We start from the raw sequence: 27059 nt of genomic DNA, 5'->3' as shown, positions 1-27059 counted from the left end.
AGGGGGGTTAATAATTCAGATTTAAACTGTATAACAATTTTTGGATTTTTTCTTTAGCACTAAACTACAGTATGACTATTTTTACAGTGTACTGTATGTGCTGTATATTGTTCCAGACTCTAGTGTTAGTGTGTATACAGTATAAGCCCTTTGTTTCATTCCTTGTTTGTTGTTTTCTATTAAATGTACTGTAAATTACTTATCATCCCTAGTTTCTTAACCTGTCTTGCTTGTGTTTCTGTTCCAATAAATGTCCTATCAACAAAAAGGATATTCTAAGTATATAAAATCACTTTTTAAAATTATATTTTGCCACAATATAGCCAACAAAAATGACATATTTCAGCAATTAGACGATAAGAGATCTTTTTTTTTTTTTTTTTTAAATGCTAAACAGTATGTTATGCATCTAAAATCAATTAGGACTAAATAAACTGATTAGAAATGTGTGCATTAATTTAAAACATAATTCTTAATGAATGATGCTCCCCTTTTTTGGTGAATTTCAACCTTTTTAACTCTTGGTGACTTTTAAAATAAGCCTATTTCCAAAAAAAGTGGAGTGTTCCTTTTATATGAGTATTTAATATTATTTACACCATGCTCCACAGAGACTTTGCAGTGGGATTTAAATAGATTTTAAGCAAATTTCAAATACCAATAAGTCCTGTTGCATTAAAAGGCTTCCTGTTTTACTTTCTTGATCCAATTTCCCTGCGTTAGTGCTGTTATCCTTTTTCCAAACACACTGCGCTTTTTCATACACAGGAGTGCGCACAGAATTGTTCAATTATGAGTTGAGAGCTTCACATTGCATTTGTCAGTGAAAGTGATCAATCACAAGCTAGAATCTAAAACACTAAAAACAATTTCAGAAAACTTTAAAAGTAGACAGTTTCTATACACAAAGTATCACACTGTTTTAGGAAAGTACAATTCTTTTTGTCAGTAGGACACCTGTATATTTTTGCCCATTGAGTTGGTTTGTGCATGACTTCTGTGCATATCTTGATTTTGAGGCATAAAAGAAAAAAACACTTTGCAAACCCAGTGATTTCTGATCATTGTCAGTAGTGTATTGTGTATGTAAACACACTCAATAACTCTACCACAGAGATGGGCAATGATAACAGGAGGGGGAGTACAAAAAGTGAATTTAAAGTGTTGGTCAGCCCAGAGTGTCTAATCTTCTACCTGCAAAGCTTTTTTTTATTTTTTGTTATAGCACAGGCTACAAGCGGTTCTGTAGATAGGCCTGTAAAAACATGGACCGGAGAGATTTGTGAGCACCTCATGCTGCAGGTGTGTAATTGAAAGAAAGCATGGCGGGGAAGACGCAACAGGGGCTTGTGGGTAGAACACATTTCCAATTGTGAAACTGCCCATGGGAGAAGCCTCCAAATGGCGATTATATTACATTGTTTTATATTCGTCTCAGGACTGAGTCATTAAGCCGGTTATCTTATTAAACTGCCTGCAACAGAAAGATAATCAGGTTAGCTAAAATTGTTATGCATTTTTCCTAGGAATTAATATTCAGCTCGCCTATATGTCCATTGTTTTTTTTTAGGTTATAATTAGCATTATATGCTGAACCAATGTCCATTTATGTCTAAACTAAATAGCTGATGGAACAAAAAAAGTTTTTAAAGGTATAGTTTAGAAAAAACAGAAAATTGATATTAAAAAAGTTATTTTTAACACAACAGAGGATATTTTTAGGAGCTTTAGAAATTCAATTCAATTGCAGTTTATTTGTATAGCGTTTTTTACAATAATTATTGTTTCAAAGCAGCTTTACAAAGTGTCGACATTACCGCATTACAATCAAATTAAGTTAAAGTTACAACAACAACATACGATTATAAGTTATTATATACCGACATCACTAACCTTAATTTTATAGCATAATGAAGTGTCTTTGTCTAATAAGTTGTCCTCGAAGTCCTCTGGTTGAATTCATCCCTTCACAGGTGTTGAATCCCATTAATTTAACTGCACAGTCTCTAGCGGCCTCTGGATGGGCATCCCCAGGTTAAAATAGAGAACAAAGAAAATAATTAGCATATCTGCTGTTCATAATGTATTTGAAAAAGAGATATTAAATGTGTAAAAATAAAACGCTATAAATGAAAAACAGACATAGAAACAAACATATAAAGCCTGTAAGTATTTCTAACAAAATGTCTGGTGCATTAAGACAGGAGTAGTGTGTTTTGTGTAAATCTAGTTTTGAACTGAGAGAGTGTGTCTGAGCCTCTGACTTTATCGGGAAGGCTATTCCATAGTTTAGGAGCCGTAAATGAGAAGGCTCGACTTCCTTTAGTAGACTTTGCTCTTCTGGATACTGCCAGAAGCCCTGCCTGAGTTTTGAAATCTTAAAGAGCGAGTTGGATTGTTGCGAGACAGAAGGCTTGTCAGATAAGAGCTTGACTATTTAAAAAAACAGTGACTATTGACATCTATCTGATTATTGACAAACAATTTGAAAAATTTCTTTTGTTTTCAGCGAGAAAAAAAAAACACAAGAATGAGCAAATTTAGAGGAGGAATTTTTTCGTGAACCATAGTTTTAAAATTTATTTAAAATGAAGCGGGTACAAGCCAAAATGACAAAAAAAAAAAAACACAGATAAGCCTAATTTAAAACAAAACAAACATTGTGGAATACAAGAGACTAATAATGCAACTTGTTTTCCCTGTTGTGTAGTGAGTAAAATGATGCTGTTTCTATTTATAAAGTCCATAGCGATAATGATAGCAAACAACTGTCTATGCATCTAATTGACACATCAAGGTCTTGGCTAAATGGAAGCCTAAAGGGGTTTGTTTGCATGTTAATGCTGCTTATCTTGAGAGGGAGATCTTTAATTTGTGTCTTGGAGACTCTCAGAGGACAACTCATTCTCTCAGAGAGAAAAAAACATACTGTAACACCACAGCCACCAGGGGGACGTGAATGACTTTATTTTACTTTGTTCGCACTAGACATGTTTTTATGTTCTCTCTTCAACTGTAGTGATATGGACACCATTGTTTAAAAAGTTAAACTTTTTAGAGAGCTTTAAGTGTTTTGCCCTAAAGTCAGGTAAAGTGAAACTGAACATTTCAAATTTAATCAAAGTCAGTCAAAATAAAAGCAAAAGTACAGAACACTAACTCAGCCCATCAATGCAAACTAAATCCATTTGTGGTTTCAAATTCCATTTTTAAATGTAACTCATAACCCTTTAAACATTATGCAATGAAATAACTTACAAAATATCCCATATCTGCTGTATTGCCTGGAGATTGATACTGATTCCACAGTTTCAAAAGAAGCTGATTAACCCCCATATACATCTGAGCTGCATGGATTACTTAAGATTTGTAATCAGTTACTTATTTCAAATTACATCACAAACTTATAATAGTAATTTATGGTAATGTATTCTGACTAACCTTTGATTAAATTTAGATTACTATTGTGCTAAAGTCAAGTCAAGAACATAAAAAAGGAAACACTTTAGTTTAAGTAACAATTCACACCATTAACTGCCTTAATACGGCCTATTACTAAGATATTAACTGTTTAATAGCACGTGTAAATTATGATCTTAGTATTATCCCCAATCCTACTCTCTCAGAAATAAAGGTACGAGAGCTGTAACTAAGGTGGCACCTTTTTAAAATTGTAGTGTTTACGTGAAGTGCTTTCATGTAAGAGTTTACTGTAATTTTGTGTGTTTGTGTGCGCGGTCATATACTGACACCTGCGTGTGTGGATCTTGTCGGAAAATATGGCAAAGTCCTACATGACAGTAATAGTTTAATTGCGGTGTTAATTTCAACAATGCCACTTATATATACATACTCCACGTCTTAATTCCATTTCTGTTTAGTTTCTGTTTCTGTTCAGTTATGACTTTGGTCAGATTAAGGTAATCAAAAATCGCTGTTTCAAGCTTATGTAGGCCTACAGTTTAAAATTCCTCTTTAACTGAATAAACAGTTAGTAAACACAAGTACATCTTATTGAACATAATTTATTTTATTGTCATACTAGAACGGTTTTTCAAGCAGTCTGTGATGCATTTTAGAAACTGGAGATGAGCCTCTGGTGTACATGGCTTGAGAAACCCATGCTCAAAGCCTTATTTTTAGTCATAGTTTGGGTAATAAACATATTCTGAATGCCTTCGGTAAAATTCAAATCAGCCATTTTAATCTTGATTCATCTAGATTAATTAGAAGATTACAGTGAAATGATGTAGATTTAAAAAAAAAAAAAAAAAAAAAAAAAATATATATATATATATATATATATATATATATATATATATATATATATATATATATATATATATATATATATATATATGCCCACCTATAATTAGTATCAAAAAAAGTCAATAGGTACACTTTTGTACTTTTTAAAGGTAAAAGTGGTTAAAGGTACCACCCCAGTGACAGCTCTCGTACCTTTATATTTGAGTGTACCTAATACCTTAACCCAACTACCTCACTAAGTATTAGTAAGCAGTTAAACAGTACTTTATTGAGCTATAATTCTTAGTTAGTGGTATGTTAACAATAAACTCTGATCGAAAAAATGATATATATATAAAAACATTATCAATGAAAAACATACACACAGTAGCAACATTGTGACTTAGTGCCATTGTGTAATTAATATATAATGTTATCCATTAAAGTAACTGCAATCATAGTTTACTCCAATTGCGAGTACTTGATTTTTAGGATCTGTTTACATAACCCAGACTACCTATAATCAATTAGTATTCACCTCTGGCCACAATAAAGAAGAAAGGACGATTGGATTTCTATCTCAATCCTACTTTTTGTCCCTGCTGAGTTAGCAGAAGCTGTCTAGTTGAAAACGCTCTTAACTCCCTTGACCCTCTAGAGTAGAGCAGTTCAGGCCAGTTTTCATTCACTCATGTAGAAGGACATCTGAACTTACACAAAGGCTCGAGGAGTCTTTATATTCTAAAAGCATAGTTCGTATTCTGAAATCATAGAAAGCCCAGAAATTGTTTTTTTCCCCTGCTATGAAAGAAGCATCCAAACATCCTTGGTAGTATCTAATATTGAACTGTAAGACACAGCAACCCACCTCTCAGTGTTTTCAACGTGACATGTGAGTGGAATGAAAGAAGAGTGTTTCTTTGGAATTGACCACAGGGATCTTAGCTCAACTTGGCAAGTAGCCTTTCACTAAATGAACTAGTCCAAGCAATGCAGACGAGTCAATAAACAAAAGGCGATGCACTGCAGAGGCGGTGGCTGTGAACTCAACGCCGGTCGGGTGGCCTGTACTGTACATCAAAGCCAGATACTGATACTTTCATCTAGTGCTGAAAATGAATCATTCATAACGAGTTGTCGCCGACCCCCTCCCTCCGGTCACTCCTACCTATCACCTCTGCGCAGATCCATTTTTATGTTGAAACTGCATCTCTTTAAACTCTTTCATTTTGAAGTTCACAAATTAATGCTTCTAGTGTTTTTACATGGCTCATTTACCATATTTGCATTAGTGTTTCCATCAGCTCCAGTTCGAGATCGGTTGGCAGAGATGCGGTGATGGGGAAATACTTTAAAAGGAACTGATTTGCAAATGTAAAACAGCCAGAATGCCAACACAGAAACAGATGAATAATCTTTTGACTGAATTCTGATTGATCACATGAAAAATAAAATACAATAGTTATTTAAAGTGATCATTATACTATGAAGTAAAACTACTTTAATTAATTGCATTTTAATTAGTACTTTAATGTAATCTAATTATAGCAATAAAAATTAATCTAATACTATTAAGTTTTCTATTAATGCTCAATCAATCTAGCCAGCAGCTTACTCTCTGTAACTCTCACATGGTCACCCACTGAAGCTAAGCAGGAAAGCTAGCTTGCTGTCAGAAGTGGTGTTTGTCAGACCAGCAGGGAATGCTCAACCTGTGGTCTGTGTGGATCCTAACGCCCCAGTATATTGCTTATTGAGATTAAAAATCCCAGCATGTCCTTCAAAAAAGGAGTAGAGTTTAACCTCGGCATTCTGGCCAAATTTGCCCAATGGCCTCTGTCCATGATTGTCTCCTAACCATCACCATATCAAAATTGGCTTCATTACTCTGTCTCCTCTCCACTAATCAGCTGGTGTGTGGTGTGCGATCTGATGCAATATGGCTGCCGTCGCGTCATGTAGGTGGATGTTGCACACAGGTGGTGGATGAGGAGATTAACCTCAAAAATGTGTGTAAATGTAAGGAATTACTATTATTATTAATTTTTAAAGCAACTTACTACACCAAAGTTAACCAGAATGCTTTACAACAACAGCAAAACAAATGATTCAACAAAACTTTAAAACAAACCAAAAACAGCATAAAATGTACAAAAATTAAAATACTAATTAATAAAATAAAACATTAAATTGTTCCATGGTGCTACTATACTGTAAATAGCGGTTAGTTACTTTACTTTTAAAAAGTGAGTGAACCCATTGCCTTAAAAGCAACTAGTTGAGTTTACTTTGAATAGTGAGTAAATCCATCGTAATTTGTAATGATTAAGTTGACTTAACTACATTTGTATTATTATGTGCATAATTAATTCTCTTTATAATTTGAAGAAAATGGGTTTACTCACTTTAAGTAAAGCCAACTAATCACTTTATAGGCAATGGGTTTACTTGGTTGTTTAAGCAAACTAATCCCTTTTTACAGAGTATGAAAAAAGCCATTTTATACTGTAAGTGGGTCTAAGCTTGGCTGTAAACAGTGTCAGGTCAGTGATTGTACATAGCTCAGTAGAAGGGGGTATTAGTTTTATAATACGTAGTAACATTCATTAAAAATGTGGTGTAAGTTGTATATAGTATAATACAAATTTAATCTACAGTGTGATTTAAACACTATATACTACCTGACAAAAGTCTTGTTGCCTATCCAAGTTTTAGGAACAACAAATAATATATTGACTTCTAGTTGATCAATTGGTATCAGAAGTGGCTCATATGAAAGGCAAAGACCTCGAGATTACTTTTTACCAAAATAAAATATGATCATGTCTTGATTTTAAATGATTTGATTAAGACAGTAAGGTCTGACTTTGCTGAGACAAAAGTCTTGTCACTCAACAGAAGTAATGTACAGTATAGAATATAAAGTCATGGTGCAGTGGGAAAAGCATTAATATTGTGTAGCTCGGACGACTGCATTCATACATCTCTGCAATCACTCAAATAATTATTAACAAAGTCATCTGGAACAACAAATAAAGGGTTCTTGCAGGACTCCTAGAGTTCATCACAATTTTTTGGATTCATCTTCAATGCCTCCTTCTTATCCCAGCCATGCTCAATAATGTTCATGTATAATGACTCGGCTGGCCAATCCTGGAGCACCTTGTCCTTCTTTGCTTTCAGGAACTTTGATGTGGAGGCTGAAGTATGAGGAGTTCTATCCTGCTGAAGAATTTGCTCTACTGTGGTTTGTGATGTAATAAGCAGCACAAATGTCTTGATACCTCAGGCTGTTGATGTTGCCATCCACTCTCCAGATCTCTTACACGCCCCTATACTGAATGTAACCCCAAACCATGATTTTTCCTTCACCAAACCTGACTGATTTTTATGAGAATTTTGGGTTCATGCGGGTTCCAATAGGTCTTCTGCAGTATTTGTGATGATTGGGATGCAAATCAACAGATGATTCATCAGACAAATCTACCTTCTGCTCTTTTCTAAATGGTCAACTAGAAGTGAAGTTATTATTTGTTGCTCTTACAGCTGGGACCGACAACAAGACTTTTGTCAGGTAGTGTAGTATTTACTATAAATGACTTTTTTTTCATGTGGTTCATTTGATATGACTTTTTATACTTCTTTGAATCTAAGCTGATTCATGCTCACAGTTACTGAACAATTAGTCTTTATAATCCAGTTTTGCATGATAAAACATGTATCATTAAGTCTTATATGGGCAACAATGTTCAAAATGGGTCTCTAATCATTCTAATCAGATATTAAACCTTTTTAAAATTCAGACTGACTAGACTGGGAGACTAATTAAATCCAGAAAACCAACTTACCATAGGCACTTTGAGAATTTTGACCTTTTCTAAAATGTAGTTAGCAACACTACAGTCGATAAAATGGATTAATTACATGACAGGAAAAACATCAACAGGAATACATTATATTACAAAATGTTAGAAAAAAATATCATAATAACATTCACTTTGAATTATAAAAATATTGCTTTTGTTTATGATAATTTAAGTGTACTTTAATTTCTTATTCACAAGATTTTCTTTAATAAAATAATTAATAACTAAAAGGGTCACTAAAACTAAAAGTGAACAACACTTGAACATTTGCCAATCATAGTTCAACATTTACTAATGCATTATTAAAGTATATAGTTAATTCACCGTGAGTTTATAAGAAATAACAATAAATGACTCTATTTTGATTAACATTGAGTACGTTTACATGGACACCAAAAATCCTCTGACTTCGAGTCTACCATGTAAACAGCAATTTTTGATTACCTTAATCTGACTAAAGTCATAATCCAACCAAAAGAAATCGAGTTGACATGTGGATTATGCAGATTTTAGTCACATTTTTTTAGTGCAGTACAGACATGTAAACACCGCAATCAAAGTAGGTAGGATTTTCACAGATTTGTGTGTCAGGATAGTATATACACACGCTGCGGTTTGACACTGTCTTCTACAGGTGTCTGTGCATCTGTGGACCTGCATCACGAACTGCGGGGGAGTGGGGGGTGGGGGAGGGGTCATGAAAGGAACATTCAAATTTATTATTGAGATGAAGGATAATAATTTGATTACTGATGTCCATGTAAACAATGTCACAATCCAAGAGGAATAAAGACTGTAATAAATTAATTGTTCATTGTTTGTTCGTTTTAGTAAATACATTAACTAACATGAACTAATGAAACCTTAAAAAGTTTGGTTTAAAAAAGTTGGTTGTGTCTTTACACTTTAGTTTGTTACACCCTCTCAAAGTACAGCTGGAAATCTATCAGCACAGAAGTCGAGGTCAGGTCATGTGTGTAAAATACACTGAGCGTCTGCTCTGTCTGGGGCAAATTTTGTAGAGTGTAAACAGAGCAAAAAAACTGATTAGGATGACCAGCCTTCCTCACTCAGCTGAATACGCCAGATATCTAGCCTTACTTCAGCCTACCACCTGTGTGTGTGTGTGTGTGTGCGTGTGTGTGTGTGTGTGTGTGTGTGTGTGTGTGTGTGTGTGTGTGTGTGTGTGTGTGTGTGTGTTTGTGTGTGTGTGTTTGTGTTTGTGTGTGTGTGTGATAGTTAGAGTTAGAGTTTTAAGTTGCTGTAAATCTGATGCTCACTCCGGCGTGGTTAGTATCCCTGATGATATGCAAATACTTAATCAGGTTTTTATTATTTATTTATTTTAAAAATAAGCTTAAAAAACAACTGATAGCTGCAGTTAGTTTTTAAAACCAGCTTTAGTTTTAAAACCATATAGCAGCATTTTTTTAAGGTTTAATAAAATAAGAACGCATATAAAGTGTGTGATTTCATTCAATAAGAGCCAAGTCAAAGAACCATTAAAATATTGTTCATATTTGTATCTTCACATATATTTAATTTTAAAGAAAACAATCATTCATAGAAATAAGAAGTTAATAACATCGATATCACTAATACGTTAATAATACCTGCGGTTAATGATGACAATGTATAGTTTAACTTACAATGGAAATAATGTTTTTGTTATTAAAGGTTCAGGACACCCTGAAGAACTTTTTTTGTATATATTTACAGATGTGTGTGTGTTGAGCATCAGTTAGGACAATGTTAGCACCTGTCAGCTTTAATTGTGGGGAAAACTGGATAATTTTGAGCTTTTGTCAGTTAATTTCAGCTTCCGGGTTTAAAATGATTTTTGGGGCGGGATCAAAATCGGCGACGTAGCGCAGAACTGCAAGTGCAATGATGACGCGTCGGTTTCTCATTATTATTCATAGCGGAGTTTTCTTATCCTATGAGAAGAGCCGGCTGCTTAATTATTCATCAGACCTGCCAGACCTGCCAGAGTCAAGCCCGAGCTGTAAGACACAGACCGACAGTTCATGAAGGCTCATATGTGTTTGTTTCCATGATCCACGGGGTTTGTTGCATGTTTTCCCCACGATCTTGTCAGGGCCGATCATACAGCAAAGCTGTGTGCGTGCTGCTAGCATTTTTGTCGGGAGAGCAGCACGAGAATTAGAGAATGGCGGACGCTGTCTTTTATCAGGAGTTTGTTCACATTCAGACACATCACTGTGCTGCTGTGTTCGCCTAAATCCTCCAGATTACCAGCAGGGCTAACGGTTAAAATAGACAGGTCAGGAGACCTGCTACACTGAGTCTGATGGATACGGGGATTGAGGGAGAAGTCCTCATTTATAGGGTTTACATGAACACATTTATCTTTATAATGATATAAATTGTGGTTATGTGTATATGAAATAATGAATAACAAATGTAGCACGGCATTAAATTACTGTTCATTTCTTTGCATTTTAACTTTGTGAACTATAAACTCATGCGTCTCCTCACGGTTTGTCTCATTTTGTGAGTTAACTGACAACAACAGTTGTTCTCCCCTGCTGGCTACGCCCACTCCTGCCCGATGCTCGCGGAGCTCCACGCCCATTAATCATGCATCATTTGAAAAAATTCTGAAGTAGACTTTAATCGAAAGTGGGGGGTGTCATGGCCCTTTAAAACTACTCAATACACATAAAATGTTTGTAGAAAATACAAAGATATTGTTAGTGTGATTTTAATGAAGGTCAGTGGGGTGTACAATTTATTTAAAATAAATATTACATTTGTGTTTTCTAAAAGAGAGTAAAATCATGAAATTTGAACTGAATGAAGAGTAAAAGATTTTTCTCCAAATGACACGATGCATATGCAATGCTGTGAACTGTAAAAAGAGCAAAACATATTATTAAACAAATATTAAAATGGTTATTTACGTGATTGTCATTTTCAATCCCTAACTTGCACTCTTTTTTAAAACTCCACTTTTCTTGCAGAAATTATAAACCTAGATCTTTTAAAAGCTTAAATTAAATTAAGGTTAGTGGGTGTCCAATGTTGTATTTGCCATTTTATGGCATTTTCTGAATAACAAAATATTCCAGCCCGGGCTCATTCTGAAAATGTACTCCTATATACATTTCTGGAGAGTGCCAAATACGTCCCAGGAGCTACTTTTTTGCAGTTTTTGTTTTCAACCGACAGTTTTTAAAAGCAATCCAGAAAAAAAAGCCCTCGCCTGAATTTTACCATATTTTTTATTTTTACTTTTACCACATTCTCACCCTGTTATTTACTTGTTTGTTTAATTTTTTTGGCTCTTGTTTTTGTTTTACCTGCTTTCTGGAACCGTTCTACACCAGACTTGAAAATTGGTTGACGCAGTCAACTTCTCTCTGCATCTCAAGTCCGCCAACATATGGGGTGAGCCACTCGAAAGACTGGTAACACAGAGAAAGCTATCCATACAGAAGTGTCAGCAAGTAAGCGGAAGAATATGGTATAATACCGCTATGTAGCATTCATTTTAAAGACAAAATGGAGCTATGTGTACCTCTGGCTACATTATTCGTAATCTTCACAAATGAATATAGGGCTGTGTATTTTCAGAATGAGCCTACACTGAAAAAAAGTGTTGCATGCAGAACTGTTGCAAACAATTTATTTGTGTTGTATTTAAACATTCAAATTAAGTTTAATTTCATTCAACTTAATTTGTTTGTTTAAATTCAGCCCAAATAAATTGTTTACAACCACTTAATGTAAAAAAATTTAGTAAATCCAAGGAATCATCTTTAAATAATTTTTTCAGTGTATGTTGAAATATTCTGTTATATATTCTGTTTTGGTTTCTTGTGTATCTGTAGTCTAGTTGTACGGTTATAATTGTTGTTATTATTATTATTATTATTATTATTATTATTATTATTATTATTATTACTGTTATTAATTACCCTTTTATTGGTTCTTGTTGTGTTAATTCATTAGCCTCTGTTAATTTGAGCTCCCAAGTTTCCTTTAGTTGATGGCTGGTGTAGGTAATGTTTGGAGGTTTAGTTCTGTTCTGTGGTTTTCGCAAGTTTTGTTTTAGTTCTGATGATCGTAGCTAATTGTAGTTTTAGGTCCAACTTTATAATTTAATGGCCTTATAAGGTACGTTTACAAAAATACACTGTACTTATTGTGCTTATGTTGTATTGTACAACAATTATGGTGCCATTCATGTGGTGTACGGGTAAGGATATGGACAGTTCGTTTAGTTCACCTAAAATAGAAAATTCTGTTCATTTGCTCTCCTTTTAATTGTTTCAAACCTTTATGAGTTTCTTCTGTTGAACACAAAGTAAGATAATTTGAAGAAAGCTGGAAAACTGTAACCATTGACTTTACCGTTTTTCCTACTCTAGAAGTCATTTGTTAGAGGTTTTCGTATTTTGTGGTCAATAAAAGAAAGAAGCTCATGAAGGTTGGTAACCACCTGGGGGTGAGAAAACCTTCATTATTGTGTGAACTCCCTTTAAGGGTGGAAGATGTAAGGGATGCGTGAACTGTGTAATTATAGATGTAATTACATGTAGATAATTTTTTAAAGTATAAGTACAATGTTAATATAATCATGTACATGATAAGAACCAAGGTAATTAAGCATATACAGTAGTAATCAAGACCACCAGGTTATATCTATATTCTGCTTTGCCCTATGTCTGAGTTTTCTTTTCCTTAGTATCAGCTCATGACACAGCATAAAGGGACAGCAGTGAAACCGTAAAACTATGAACAGTAAGATTGTAATTTACATGATTCATTCTTGCTGTAGGAAAGATGGCATGCTGTGTACTGAAGCACAAAAGTGCCTTTCATATATGAGACATGTCAGATAATAACAAACATTCTAGGGGACACATTTAGGTGTGTGCTTATCAAACACAGGGCTGTTGTAAAGAACAAGATATAAGCAAAGCCCAGAGAATTCTTAAGAATTATTTTATAATTAACAAATAATCATCTGCACTTTGTACAGAATGTTAATAAATTACCTCAAGTGTGATTGCATTTAAATTACAGCAGGTTTCAAGAGCAAAACTTTGGCGGTGACAAATGAAAGACATTAATTTGATTAGTGAGTAATCTGATTATTGTTAGTAACGACACTAATGATGATTATACTTCAGCAGCTGAACAAAAGCAGCAGGGTGAGAGGAAATTAAAAGAACTGAGAGACAAACTGGGAGAGACAGAAGGATGGGACGCATTTTTTACAAAGCTAAACCGCCGTGTAAAGTAGATGCTGATGTTCCGCAGACATCAAAATCTAAAGTCAGGCTCGTCATATGGAGGTGCCTCAGACTGCATCGCTCTGAAACCCCTCCAGCTGAAAACATCCACCCTTCCAGATGGGACAGTGAAGCAGATGCGGTTTCTTTATAGTTCTCTCCAACAGACCTTAACAGGAGACCCGGGCTCAGATCTGCTCATCAACACAGCTGGCTATGGATGAAGGCGTCTGTCACATTTTAAAGCTGGCCAAACAGCACATCCAGAAGGTCACTGCGGGAGTTTAGGGAAGCCGTGGTGAAAATTGTCAAATGTTCATATTCAATGATGAGAAATCTGTTCAATAAGCCAGTGAAAGGCTGTGCCATTTTTCTAGCAACCAGCCAGACGTCTGTAATGTCTGCAGAAATCTGTCTGTTAGCATTAATGACCACTTCTCCTCATCTAAATCAAAGGCAATGCCACAGACTGTCTCAGCTCTCAGACTTTTTTCTTCTTCTCGGCACTTTGTTCATTCTGCTTCAAATAAATGTGACTCCGAGACCCGTGACCCATACATATGTTTCTTTTTTGTTCAGAAATGGAGAAATATTGATTTCTTTGGGGGAAACTGTCATAGCAGAGAAAAAAGCTGAATCATTGAGTTTTTCTTTTTTCCTTTTATCGAATCATTTAAAATCATTCCAAATTGTTAGAAACCATTCTGCTTTATTCTACTTCATATTTTATAGTCTCTCAGGTGTTTTGGTCACTGTTATAAAATACAAAGAATGAGATACTATGAGGTTAATATAACACCTTGAAGAGCATTTAAATCAACAGAAGCTATCAAAACAAATTGGGAATAAGAGTATTTATGATTCGCTGTTTTTTTCAAATAGTTTTTTTCACTTAGGTGGTCCTTTAACTTGTTAGCCAGCACTAACTTTTAGGGATTTATATCTACCTAACTTTAAATAGTAACAGATCTTGACCCCAGTAATCTACAAACACAAATTAGGTATCATTGGAAATAAGATACTTTGAGCTTCTGTATTGTGGTAAAAAGGGAAGTTCCATGTTCAAAAATATTAAAAGTTATACATAATGAAATCATGACATTAAGAGTCATACAACATTGCATTAATGTCCTTGACAAAATATGCATTGAAAGCAAGTGTTTCATGAGTTTATATTTCAAATTTGATATATGTCTGTGAAAAGTTTTCCGGGACTATATCAGTGTCCTTTCCCTCACTGGCAGAGGCACTTTCTCGAAAATGAGACTCAAACTAAAACATTAAGATTTGCTGAATAATTTGCTCTACATTCACAGTTTATGTATCTTTGGAAAGAAGACACTTTGAGCTTCATTATCTATCATCTAGAGTTTAAAATGCTCAAAATGAAAAGTTATCTATGCTTAAGTAATGTAAAAAAAATTAAAAATTGCACCGCACTAAATGTTTTATTTTGTCATAAACAAATATATGAAATGATTTCTGGAGCCATACAGAAAAGTAATAGGTCAAAAGCCACACATCTCCTGAGTATATGGTTTGAATTTGGTGGCAATATCATGCAGCAACCTTTTTAAGTACAAGCTCATACAATATTATGATTATCATCTCATTTGTGAAACTGTTGCACAGCCATTGGTGTTTTTTTATGTTAATTGGCCTGGCATGCAACCATTATGCAGCTTTTAGTTGTTTTTGTGGATCTATGTGAAAAGGGATCGCTTTGACTTTTCATCTGTACAAAAACCTTTTCTGAATTGAGATTGAAAAAGTTTTCTGTTTTTAATTACATTGCTGTCATGTAATGTCCAGGAAGCTGGTATTATAGATTGGATGCCAGCAACATTGTTCTTTCATTGCCAAGTACCACAAAAACAGCCAGATATTTATTAAACTATAAAACCCAACAGTCATTTTCTCTTCTTTCTTTCTTTCTTTCTTTCTTTCTTTTTTTCTTTCTTTCTTTTGATGGAAATTGGGGGGGATTTCCATCAAATAATTATTAGCCCCCCTGTTTATTTGGGGGAAAAATAAACAGGGGGGGCTAATAATTATGAATTCAACTGTATATAGATACATAAAGATGTTCATAGATTTTTTTTCAAAATATTAAAAACGTTCAAAGATTTAAGATGCTGATAACAGTTTAACATGTTATAACAGTCTTTTGAAAAAGGTCCATTAACACGTACCTTTAAGGACCTCTTAGGAAAAAAAGTACCTTTTGAAAAGGTACCATCCCAGTGACAGATTTTATACCTTTATTTCTGAGAGTGTATAAATGTTTTTGTGTACTTCTATAATTTCTGTACAGAATCTAATGTTTTTATGCAAATAAAACACCAAAGTGTGCATTGTAGTTAATACTTGCACTGCTATCAAATAACAAAAAGCAGTATTAAGCCACATGAATTTGAAAGATTTTTATTTAATCTAAGGATACGATAACTCTTAACATTTTCACCAAAATCTTTATCTATAAATCAGAAATTTCTTATGATAAATGTAAAATAAAATACAACAACAGAAGAAAGGTCCAAGCTGAAGGTACGTTGAGATACATTAAAGCCTGGATAATCACCATACAAGTGGCCTTGAACCCTAAAGACACCATCCACTGTACCTGTAGACCTGGAGGAGAAAAGATTTATGTCAGTGGTAATGAGGCACCAGGTGTTTCACTTTACCAGCATCTTTTGTACCACCCAACAACCTTGGTGTTGAGATGTTTGGATAAAGGTGCTTTCTACATCAAAAAAGAGAAAGAATGTGAAATGACTTTGCAAACTTTTCCTTTTTAAGATAGAAATTTGTATTTTCAATACCTTCAAACTCAGGTTTTTAAGATGTTGGAGATGCTTAACCAGTAAAAATGGGGGAATTCCAGATAAACCTCAAAGTTGAAAATACACAGGGTTTTGTGCCATCTGTCTTCTCCAGAATGCACTAAAAATAACATGAGAAGTATTAAATGTCTCCAGCTGCTTCTGTAGAGGCTGTGCGACACAACAGCACAAAGCAATGAGAGGTATTGACTAGGCACTTAATGCCTGTTTAAAAGTTTGACTAGTGGTCCTTTTTTAGAAATGTCAGATAGTCTACTTTCTGTTTCCTTCAGAAACACCTATCATTAGGTTATTTATCTATCTCTATATAAAATTAGGTCTGCACCCTAAAAAAAACATTTGTAGTTAAGCTTGTCATTTTAATCCATTCACATTCGTTTTCTATGTTATCTGCAAACTTTCAAATGTGCACTTCAACAAAAACAACCAAATATGTACAATGTACAATACAATGTACAGTTATGAATAAAGATAACACTTTTACATGTAAATTTTAAATTATCCCGTTGACCCCCTGCATAAACTTTTTAAAATGTAATCATTATTTTGAAGGCATTGCTTTCAGGTTTTTATGGCGACACGTCAGTTTTATCACAACACACTGCAGCTCTAATGATTTTAGTTAATGATATATATATTTTTTTATGCAAATATTATTAAATGTCTTAATGTTTTATAGTTTAAACAGCTTAATTATGAAAGATTTGGGATGGAGGCCACTATATAGCCCTTTTCTAGACACTCAAAGCACTTTAAACATTGGGGGGAATCTCCTCATCCACCACCAGTGTGCAGCATCCACCTGGATGGCACGACGGCAGCCATATTGCACCAGATCGCACACCACACACCAGCTGATTGGTGGAAAAGATACAATTATGATATGAGGATGGTTAGGAGGCCATAATAGACAGAGGCTAGTGGGCAAATTTGGCCAGGGTGCTGGGGTAAAACCCCTACTTTTATTCGAAGGACATGCTGGAATTTTTAAGGTCCACAGAGACAGCACCTCGGTTTAACATCTCATCCAAAAGATGATGCTCACTAAGCAGTATAGAGTCCCCTTCACTATACTGGGGTGTTAGGACCCACACAGACCACAGGTTGAGATCCCCCTACTGGCCTCACTAACACCACTTCCAGCAGCAACCTAGCTTTTTCCATATGGTCTCCCATCCAGGTATTGACCAAGCTAATTGGCTAAATTGGCCATATCGTTTGAGTGTGTGTGTTAATGTGAGTGTGTGGGTGTTTTCCAGTACTGTGCTGCAGCTAAAAGGTATACACTGTGTAAAATATATGGTGGAATAGTTAGTGGTTCATTCTGCTGTGGCAACCCCTGACAAAAAAGGGACTAAGCTGATGGATGAATGAACAATTACACATATGAAACATGATTTACTGTCTGGTCACATATTTTAAAAATACATATGTTCCCTGGCATCAAACCCATGATAATTGGAGCTTTACCAATCAAGTTACATGACTTATATATTGTTGTTCAGATGAAAGGGTAAATGTATTATGTCTTGATGCCAGTAGAGAGACTATATTATTAGTAAATGCTACTATGAGTATTTAAGGAAAATAACCAACAACTTTAATTGTGGTGTAGACTGGAGAACATATTGAAAAGTTGACTATTGACTGTAGCACTTTTTGTGTGTTTAAAATACATCTACTAGACGTCCAAACCAACTAAAAAGTTTGGGCTGTCAATAGACATCTAAGAATAGTCATTAAAAAAAAAAGTCCTCATGTGTATAGTCATTCCATCATGTACATCTGTTGACAAGTTTATTTTTGACTATTATTAGATATTGGAACCTGGTTTTAGCCAAGACGTCTATGTTTGGATGTCTATTAGACGTCATTTATACTCAGAATTGTTAATGGGTTATTATGCACTGAATTTTGTCCATTGAAATGACTTTGATAACAATGCCTTATCCAAATGTCTTGTTTAAATGCAAAATACATAAGCTGATGACAAGACTGCACTTGTTAAGGGATTTCATGGACCATTTTTTTGCGAAATGATATCTTTAGAGTGCAATAATGGTGAAATTGATCTGAAGTGAATAAATTAATGATGCCTGAATCAAAGAGGGAAACTTTTTGGAGCATTGCACATGGGTGAGCCGTGATAAGATAAATTTCTATTAAAGATGCCTGTTCATATTGTTTATATCATATAATATTCTGAAGACAGGAGTGGAAGGGAAAGACTATTGCTGCTCTTATCATTCGGAGACAGAGCTTTCCCCGTGGATCATTTATGTACGCTCATGTTCTGCTATCTTATCCCACATTAGTAATCATCCTTCTGCAGAATTTCTCTACTGCTCCAGTAACCAATTACTTAAAGCAAAATCTGAACAACTACCAGAGATCACAGTTTTTGTGATGTATTGCTTGGCTAAAAATGGCTCTGCATCTAGATCTCTCGTTTGTGGTCCTGTGTTGTATTGATTTTGGGTTGCATATGTGTATTTTAGTTTGTAATGTGTTTTTGTCTGTTCTGATCTTCTGTTTTCTTTTCTTTTTTTTGTAGTTCATATCGAGCTGTACTTTGTTCATATTTACAGAAGCAGACAGTTTCTCTCTTAAAGCTCTATTGAGTCTTGGGGTCTGACATGGTGCTGGTTATTTCTACAAAACAGTGTGAATAATTCATCAAAGAAAACCTCTTCTTTCACATAATTGGTTCAATTTTTATAAAGTGATATATAAATATGGCCCGTCAGGGCGGTCACGGCCAGAGTATGGTCAATAATGCAATGAATAAAAAATAGAATAGAAGCGAAAAGGTACTGCAGTGTTGTAGAATGTTTCTGTTTCAAAATGGATGAAGAACTTGGCTTGTTTTCTGATATTCAACACTATTTTTTTTACAAAAGGATTTTTTTTAATTATGGTGGCTAATGGCAAATATATTAATGTGGATAAATTCTTTAGAGCTGCCTTAATCCTTCATGGCATAGATTCAACAAAGTACTAGAAATATTCCTCAGAGATTTTGGACCATATTGACATGATAGCATCACGCAGTTGCTGCAGATTTGTTGGCTGCACATCCATGATGCGAATCTCCCCTTCCACCACATCACAAAGGTGCTCTATTGGATTGAGATCTTGTGACTTTGGAGACCATTTGAGTACATTGAACTCATTGTCATGTTCAAGAAACCAATCTGAGATGATTCACGCTTTATGACATGGTGTGCTATTCTGCTGGAGGTAGCCATCAGAAGATGGGTACACTGTGGTCATAAATGAGTAGACATGGTCAGCAATAATACTCAGGTAAGCTGTGGCATAGACATAATGGTCAATTGGTACTAATCGGCCCAAAGTGTGCCAAGAAAGTATCCCCCCCACACCATTACACCACCACCAGCCTACGTTTCCTGTTTGTAGCGGACAGGAGTGGCACCCGGTGTGGTCTTCTGCTGCTGTAGCCCATCCCCCTCAAGGTGGGACGTGATGTGCGATCAGAGATACTCTCCTGCATACTTTGGTTGTAATGAGTGGTTGCTGTTGCCTTTCTATCAGCTTGAACCAGTCTGGCCATTCTCCTCTAGCATTTGTACCCACAAAACTGCCGCTTGCTTGATAATTTATCTAAACCCTAAAGATGGTTGTGCATGAAAATCTCAGTAGATCAGCAGTTTCTGAAATACTCAAACCAGCCCGTCTGATTCCAACAACCATGCCACATTCAAAGTCACTTATATCACTTCTCCGCCTCATTCTGATGCTCAGTTTGAACTGCAGCAGATCATCTTGACAATGTCTACATGGCTAAATGGATTGAGTTGCTGCCATGTGATTGGCTGATTAAAAATTTGTGTTAATGAGCAGTTAGGCGTCTGTACCTAATAAATTTTCCAGTAAGTGTAAATGCAATATTTATATTTGTTTGATTGTTTTTTTTTTTCCACGTTTTAGTAATTTTGTGGTATTGTGTTTATCACATTATATTTTATGATTTTTTTTTCTTTTTTTATTAATTATTTTCTTTTCTTTTTTTAGTTGATGTTTTAAATGTTTAATTAAGTATTTAACCCTCGTGATTCAAAAGCTTTATATTATTTCTGCAATCTGGGTACCTGAAAAAGGTCTTGTCTTTGTTCCCAGTTGTAAGAGCAACAAATAATACCTTCTAGATTATTTGGAAAAGTGGAAGAGGGCAAGTTTTTCTGATGAGTCATCTGTTGAACTGCATCTCAATCATCACAAATACTGCAAAAGTATTTGGATTCTCACAGAAATCAGTCAAGTTTGGTAAAGGAAAAATCATTGGTTTGGAGTTGCATTCAGTATGGGGGCGTGCCAGAGATCTGCAGAGTGGATAGCAACATCAACAGCCTGAGGTATAAAGACATTTGTGCCATAAACCACAGAAGAGGGCAAATTCTTCTCTTTCTCATACTACAGCCCCCACATCAAAGTTTCTGGAAGCAAAGAAGGTCAAGGTGCTGTAGGATTGGCCAGCCCATTCACCAGACATGAACAGTTTTGAGCATGTCGGGGTTAAGATGGAGGAGGCATTGAAGATGAATCCAAAAAAAACTTGATGAACTCTGGGAGTCCTGCAAGAACGATTTTTTTGCCATTTCAGATTTTTTGATTAATAAGTTATTTTAGTCATTGCAGAGATGTATAAATGCAGTCGTCCGAGCTCATAGAAGTCATACACGATAATAATTATTTTTTAACTGCACCATGACTTTATATTCTATACTGTACATTATTTCAGTTAAGTGACAAAACTTTGTCTAAGCAAAGTCAGACCTTACTGTCCTAATTAAATAATCAAAAATCAAGGCATGACCATATTTTATTTTGGTAAAATAAGTGTAATCTAGAGGCCTTTGCCTTTCTGTTTTGATACCAAATGATCAATTAGAAGTAAAATTATTATTTGTTGTTCCTAAAACTTGGATAGACGACAAGACTTTTGTCAGATAGCGTAGAAATAAAGAATTGTAATTTTATAAAGCAGTGATAACTTCTAGTTTATTTTTATTGCTTTATATTTCTTTAGGATTTTTTAAAATGATTTTATCTTATTTTATTTTTTGGGTCGCTCAAGAATTTTAAGAGCCTGACCCCATTACATATGAGCACAAAAGCATTGAAAATAAAACAAAAGTCACTCTGGTTTGATACTGGAAAAACAGCACATTTTTCATTTTTTTATTGGGTATATATAAAAGCTACAGTACGAAGGTGTCAGGCATTTATTATGTCTAAAAAGAGATGCATAAAAGCTCTTCAAGTGCTTGTTAATGGCTATTTCTACCATCATTTTGTTCGGTGCAAAGTGTGAAAAGTCAATGGTGATGTTTTTCAAATCAAGCCCTTAAAGTCACAGTGCACAGATGAGCTGTGCTCTCTGAATCTCACCCCATCAGACAGCAGAAAATAAGTGCTGTCAATATAGTGTCTGGTTAGTGAACTTTCGGGAGACCAGAATGCACTTTAACTCCCAGCTTCGAGTTGTCTAAAGTCCAGGTGGGAAAAAAATAATCTTTCTGAAGCAGAGTCAAAGAACTCAGAGGTGTTTCTCTTCTATAAATAGCTGCGCAAAATAGCTCTCTGAGAGAACTTGTCAAAGAGTGACAGATACGGAGAATGCGAGTTTGAGTTAAAAATAAATAAATAAATGAGCTTTTTAAATGTGATTGAACGTTCCTTCACATCAGCAGGAGAAATCATCAAGTGTCAATTTTCCTGTCCTTGCTGCTTCATGAACACACTCGGTTGAGCTTGGGCTGATATGCGTTCGCTCCACTCCTCCTTAATCCTATGCATTTTTAAACAGGCACACCGACTCATGCCGCAAAGTCATTTACAAAGGCTCTGCCACGTTGTAATGAGAGAGAGTAAAAATGCTTGTTTGACACTCCTCCCCAGGTTTCCCCATTCATTATAAAATAAGGCCATGGCAATGATAAAAGAAATATTCAGGACAAGAACGAGGACAGAAAGCAAAACATTTTTTATATGGCGTAGAAAGCTTTTGTTGGGTATTGTTTGTATCTACTGCATAATGTGCATGTTGTCTACTGAAGCATATAGGCATCATTTGTGGAGTCAGGGGTCATTTTAATTGCCTTGTTTATATTTATGAAAGGCAACTTGCATCACGAGCATGTCCCACCTCTTTTGCTTAGGTAACATCACTTTATTCCTTGTATATGCCTTTCACCTTTATACTCGCCTTCCAAAATGGAAGAGGCTTTTATAACTGATATGTTTAACATTGTACTGCTTTATTCCCCCAAAAAAGATGTATGCTGTTTGTTCAAACTACTTATTTAAAATTAGCTGAAACAACACAATTCTTAAGGTTTTTTGGAGACTACTTAATTATTTTACGTTTAATCCACTTAAATACACTGTTATAACCAAAAAGTAAAGGTAACTCAAACCATTTGAGGAAACTGATTGCAACCAACCATTTAAGTTCAAAAACTAATCCTAATGAGTATTGTACGTTTTCAGTAAATGAATTTGAAATTATTAATTAGTGGTGAGATTGGTATGCAAGAAAATGTAAACAAAACCCACACTTCAAAGTAGGGCTGCACCATATACATTTTCAACATCGACATAGCAATGTGCACATCTGCAATAGTCAAATCGCAGGAAATGCAATGTTAAGTTTGTGTTGGGGTTGTATTGGAGCAAGAGCCATAATTTGAGCAAGAGTTTAACCATAGAGAGAAAGTTTATCATCTACATATGTTTTTAAGGCCTGTGACTGTCCATTCAGGAATGCTAATTTGTACTGTTTGTAATTGCATAAGCACTATATATTACACTTTTAATCTTTGCTCTATTGAATTTTACTATGAATTATCTGTTGTCTATTGATCTAGAAATAATTTATCATTATAATTTATTAATAATTTATTATTATATTTATTATATTTTATGCACGATTCACACCCATAATATTATATCTAGAGTGCAACCTAATTTCTCAATGATGCAACTAAGAAAACTGAGGAAGAACTTTTGAGAACATCAGCTGCACTGACCTAAAATTATTTGACAGTAATACAGAAAATATTTAGTTGGGTTGACATAAGATTATTAGTTTTCTGGTGTCGTGAACTACTCTGTGACAACACTTTTTAAGTTGTGCAAATTTCATTTTTTGTTTGCAGAACTGAAATGCCTGAAGTTGAGTGAAAAAAGAAAAAAAAACATAATCCTTATTTCCTTTCGTTTTTTCTTGTTTACTCAACTTTTTCTTTTTTACCTTTAATTGATAGTACAGTACAGAGTATAGACAGGAAAGCATGGGGAGAGGGAAAGGACACCACTGGCGCCGATGTGTAAACATACATGTTTACAAACACAGTTCAATTGAAAAAAAAATAATAAAACAGAGACAAATGTTAACAAATCCTTTATAAAACACAAGGATCAAAACAGGAAAAACAGGGAAAAATGCTTTGTAATGCTTCACAAGTGAAGCTTGCCTTCCTGTTTTTTCAAATGAACTATGTTTGTTGTGATACTGTATTTCATAGTACCCATTTCCACAAGAGTTTTTTTGTCCACTCAACTTCAGACATTTCAGGTCAGTACAGCTGATGTTTTCAAAAGTTGAGTACACGTCAGCGACAATGGTGTAGTGTTTAGTTTGTCAACACATGGCACTCCGGTGTTCATGGCGACCCGAGTTCGATTCCCGCCTTGAGGTCTTATGATTCTTCCCCTCTCTTCTCCCCATGCTTTCCTGTCTATACTCTCTACTGTCCTGGCAATTAACGGTATAAAAAATGTTCAGTACAAGAGAAATAAACAAAAGAATATAAGGATTATGTTTTTTTTTTCATGATTTTTTTTCAGGCATTCCAGTTCTGCCAGTTTTTGTTACAGAGTCGTTCACCTCTCCAGAAAACAAATAATCTTATGTTAACCCAACTCAATATTTTTTGTATTACTGACAAATAATTTTAGGTCAGTGCAGCTGATGTTTTTAAAAGATTGAGTGAACAAGAAAAAGTGAAAGGAAATAAGGATTTTTATTTTTTTTGTACTAATTGAATTTTTTTTACAGTACAGTTGGGTGCACCAGTGCAAAACGTCTGTCTAGAGCCCTGTATCTGCAAAATTGCATTCATACCCCAATATTAATTGCAGAAAAAAAAATAATATTCATATTTTGTTTAATATTGTACAGCCCAACTTTAAAGCAATCAAAGAATCATGTAATATCTAGGAAATGTTGAGATTATTATTTGTGGCATTAGAATAAAATATATGGATAAAGTAACCTTACATATGTGACCCTGGACCACACAAACAGTCTTGTGTTGCACTGATATATTTTTGGCAATAGTATGGGTCAAAATTATTGATCTTTTATGCCAAAAGTCATTAGAACATTGAGCTAAGATCATGTTTCATGAAGACATTTTTGTAAATTTCCGACTATATCAGAACCATTTTATTGTGTGCATTGCTAAGCACTTTATTTATACAGCTTTAAAGGTGAATTTCCATGTATTTAGATTATTTTGAAGCCTTAAATTCCACATAAATAGCTGTATCCAAAAATAATGATTTATAATAATGATAATCAAATAATGACAAATCAAAATACAATCAATTAAATGACACTTTTGACTCTTTTGTTCCCAGATCACATACTGTTATTACATAAATGTAGTGTTGGAAAGACAATGAAAAATCTTACTCAATTAAAAGTGCCATTACTTTCCCAAAAATGTAGTGCAAGTAGAGTAAAAGTATCTGTTGTACATATTACTCATAGTACGAGTAGAAAGTAACCATTTTTAAAAATACTCAAGAGTAGTGAGTTGTATTACGCTGTGAAAGGTAAATGCGTTTACATGTGTGCAAAAACGTAACATTCTGTAGTGCATTTAGTGATGTTTAGGTCCATTTCAGTCATTATACAGTAAACATCTATATTCTCATCAGTAACATGCAGTTAATTGCACGATTTTGGAAATCTTCTTAATGCTTCCAAATGGTTTGCTACATTTCTAAAGCGTCCCCATGTCTTGAGGTTGTTCAGTATGATGCGATTTACTTTCTACGTGTGATTTGATTGTACAGGAGTCACAGGACGGATTATTCTACTTTAGCCAATAGACGATTTAAGAAAAGCAGTGGAGTTAAAGTACAGATACAGCACTAAAAATGTTCGTAACGGATAGTAAAACTACACATTTTTAAAACTACTTATTAAATTACATTTCCAGAAAAAATCGACTCAGTAATTTGAGTATTTGTAACCTTACTTTACACCACTGCATAAATGGACAGATTGCTGATTATTAATATTATTATTATTATTATTATTATTATTATTATTATTATTAGATTTTGTTGTGAGATATAAAAAGTTTTTTTTTGCTCTTGCAACTGGCAAGCAGCTTCCTTAATGCAAATCTTCAGGTAAAAAGTGTATTATTTGAAGCAGATAATGTGAAGATAAGCCTGCTGGTTTAAGGGCAAAGTTTAGTTTTTTTATCTTTTCAAAAGTGTATTTTGATGTTTCGCTCACAGCATCCACATCCAGCCTAATTATTGAAACTGCACAGAACACCCAGACAAACCTTTACTTTAAAATCAATTTTCAAATCACCAATAAAAAGTTTTCTGTATTCAGTTGTAGAAATGTATCCTGAGACTCATCACAACTTCAGTCTTGCCCCACAATTTAAGTCAAGACATAATTATCCACAGCACATATTTTTGAGTGGAATCTTAAATAATGAAAAAGTTCTGTTTCTTGTATTTTTCTGAGACTGTCTTACTTTTATTTGCCTCTTAGCGACTCAGTCTAACAGCTTATTCCTCTTATGAAAAAGAGGAATGAAAAAATCTGCTGAATGTATTTTACATCACATAAATGATTCAGATATCTCACAAGCAGAGATAGATATCCTGTTACGCTGATACACAGTTCATTTCTAAAAGAAAAGCAAATGCACAACCCCAAAAATCTGTTCAAAACCACAAAATAAAGAAAGTCCTCCACTGAATTTATGCTATTTGTTGTTTATGCAGTCTTATAAAAAGGGAACTGTTTGTGTCAGTGTGGACAACCATGCAAGAGCAGTTTCCCTCAAGCAAAAAAACACAATAACAAGCTTTAAATAAGCCCAGTGTTGCATTGGTGATTAATTTGACATGATCTGAAAATATATATATTTTTGCATATCCATGGCATTATCCTCCTCAGTCAAATAATTAGAGGGGATCTTTGAGTTTAGTGTAAAGTGAATCACCCCGCTCACCTTGAATATCCTCAGTGACTCTGCTGTCTGTGGTTTGTTATGCTGTTTTAAAGGAAAGTAACAGGTTCAATACCAGGCAAACTCCACGGAGAACAGCTGTAAGGCATTGTTTACATGGAGAAAACTCCACCTGCAAGTTTAACAACCTATCCGAGGTGCAAAAAAACTATTATAATGCAAACAACAGACTTTTACTGAATAATTCATGCATATAAGTGCTTTAAAAGCATTTTAATATGCTCTCAATCTCCTTTAGTGCATAATTCTGCCGTTTGAGAATAAAAAAGTTCTGCAGTTACAAAGCATAAAGTCCACTCTAAAATGAGTTATTCTGTATGTCAGCAAGAACTGCTTCAAATGTCACAGTTGTATTCTGAGTGTTCTTTCATGAATGTGCATGTCACATTATCTTGAATTGAAATAATTCCAGCTCAGGTTAAGTTGACTTGCATTAGAAGTGTTTTGTTTCACAGGTCAAATATACTGATTACGCATGGGTCGATATAAGTTTCTGATGGTATGATAACCTTGGATAAAAAAAAA

The sequence above is a fragment of the Danio rerio genome, chromosome 16 (genome assembly GCF_049306965.1).
Source record: "Danio rerio strain Tuebingen ecotype United States chromosome 16, GRCz12tu, whole genome shotgun sequence".
Lineage (NCBI taxonomy): Eukaryota > Metazoa > Chordata > Actinopteri > Cypriniformes > Danionidae > Danio > Danio rerio.
The sequence above is the reverse complement of the archived record's forward strand: the minus strand, read 5'-3'. Positions refer to the sequence as shown.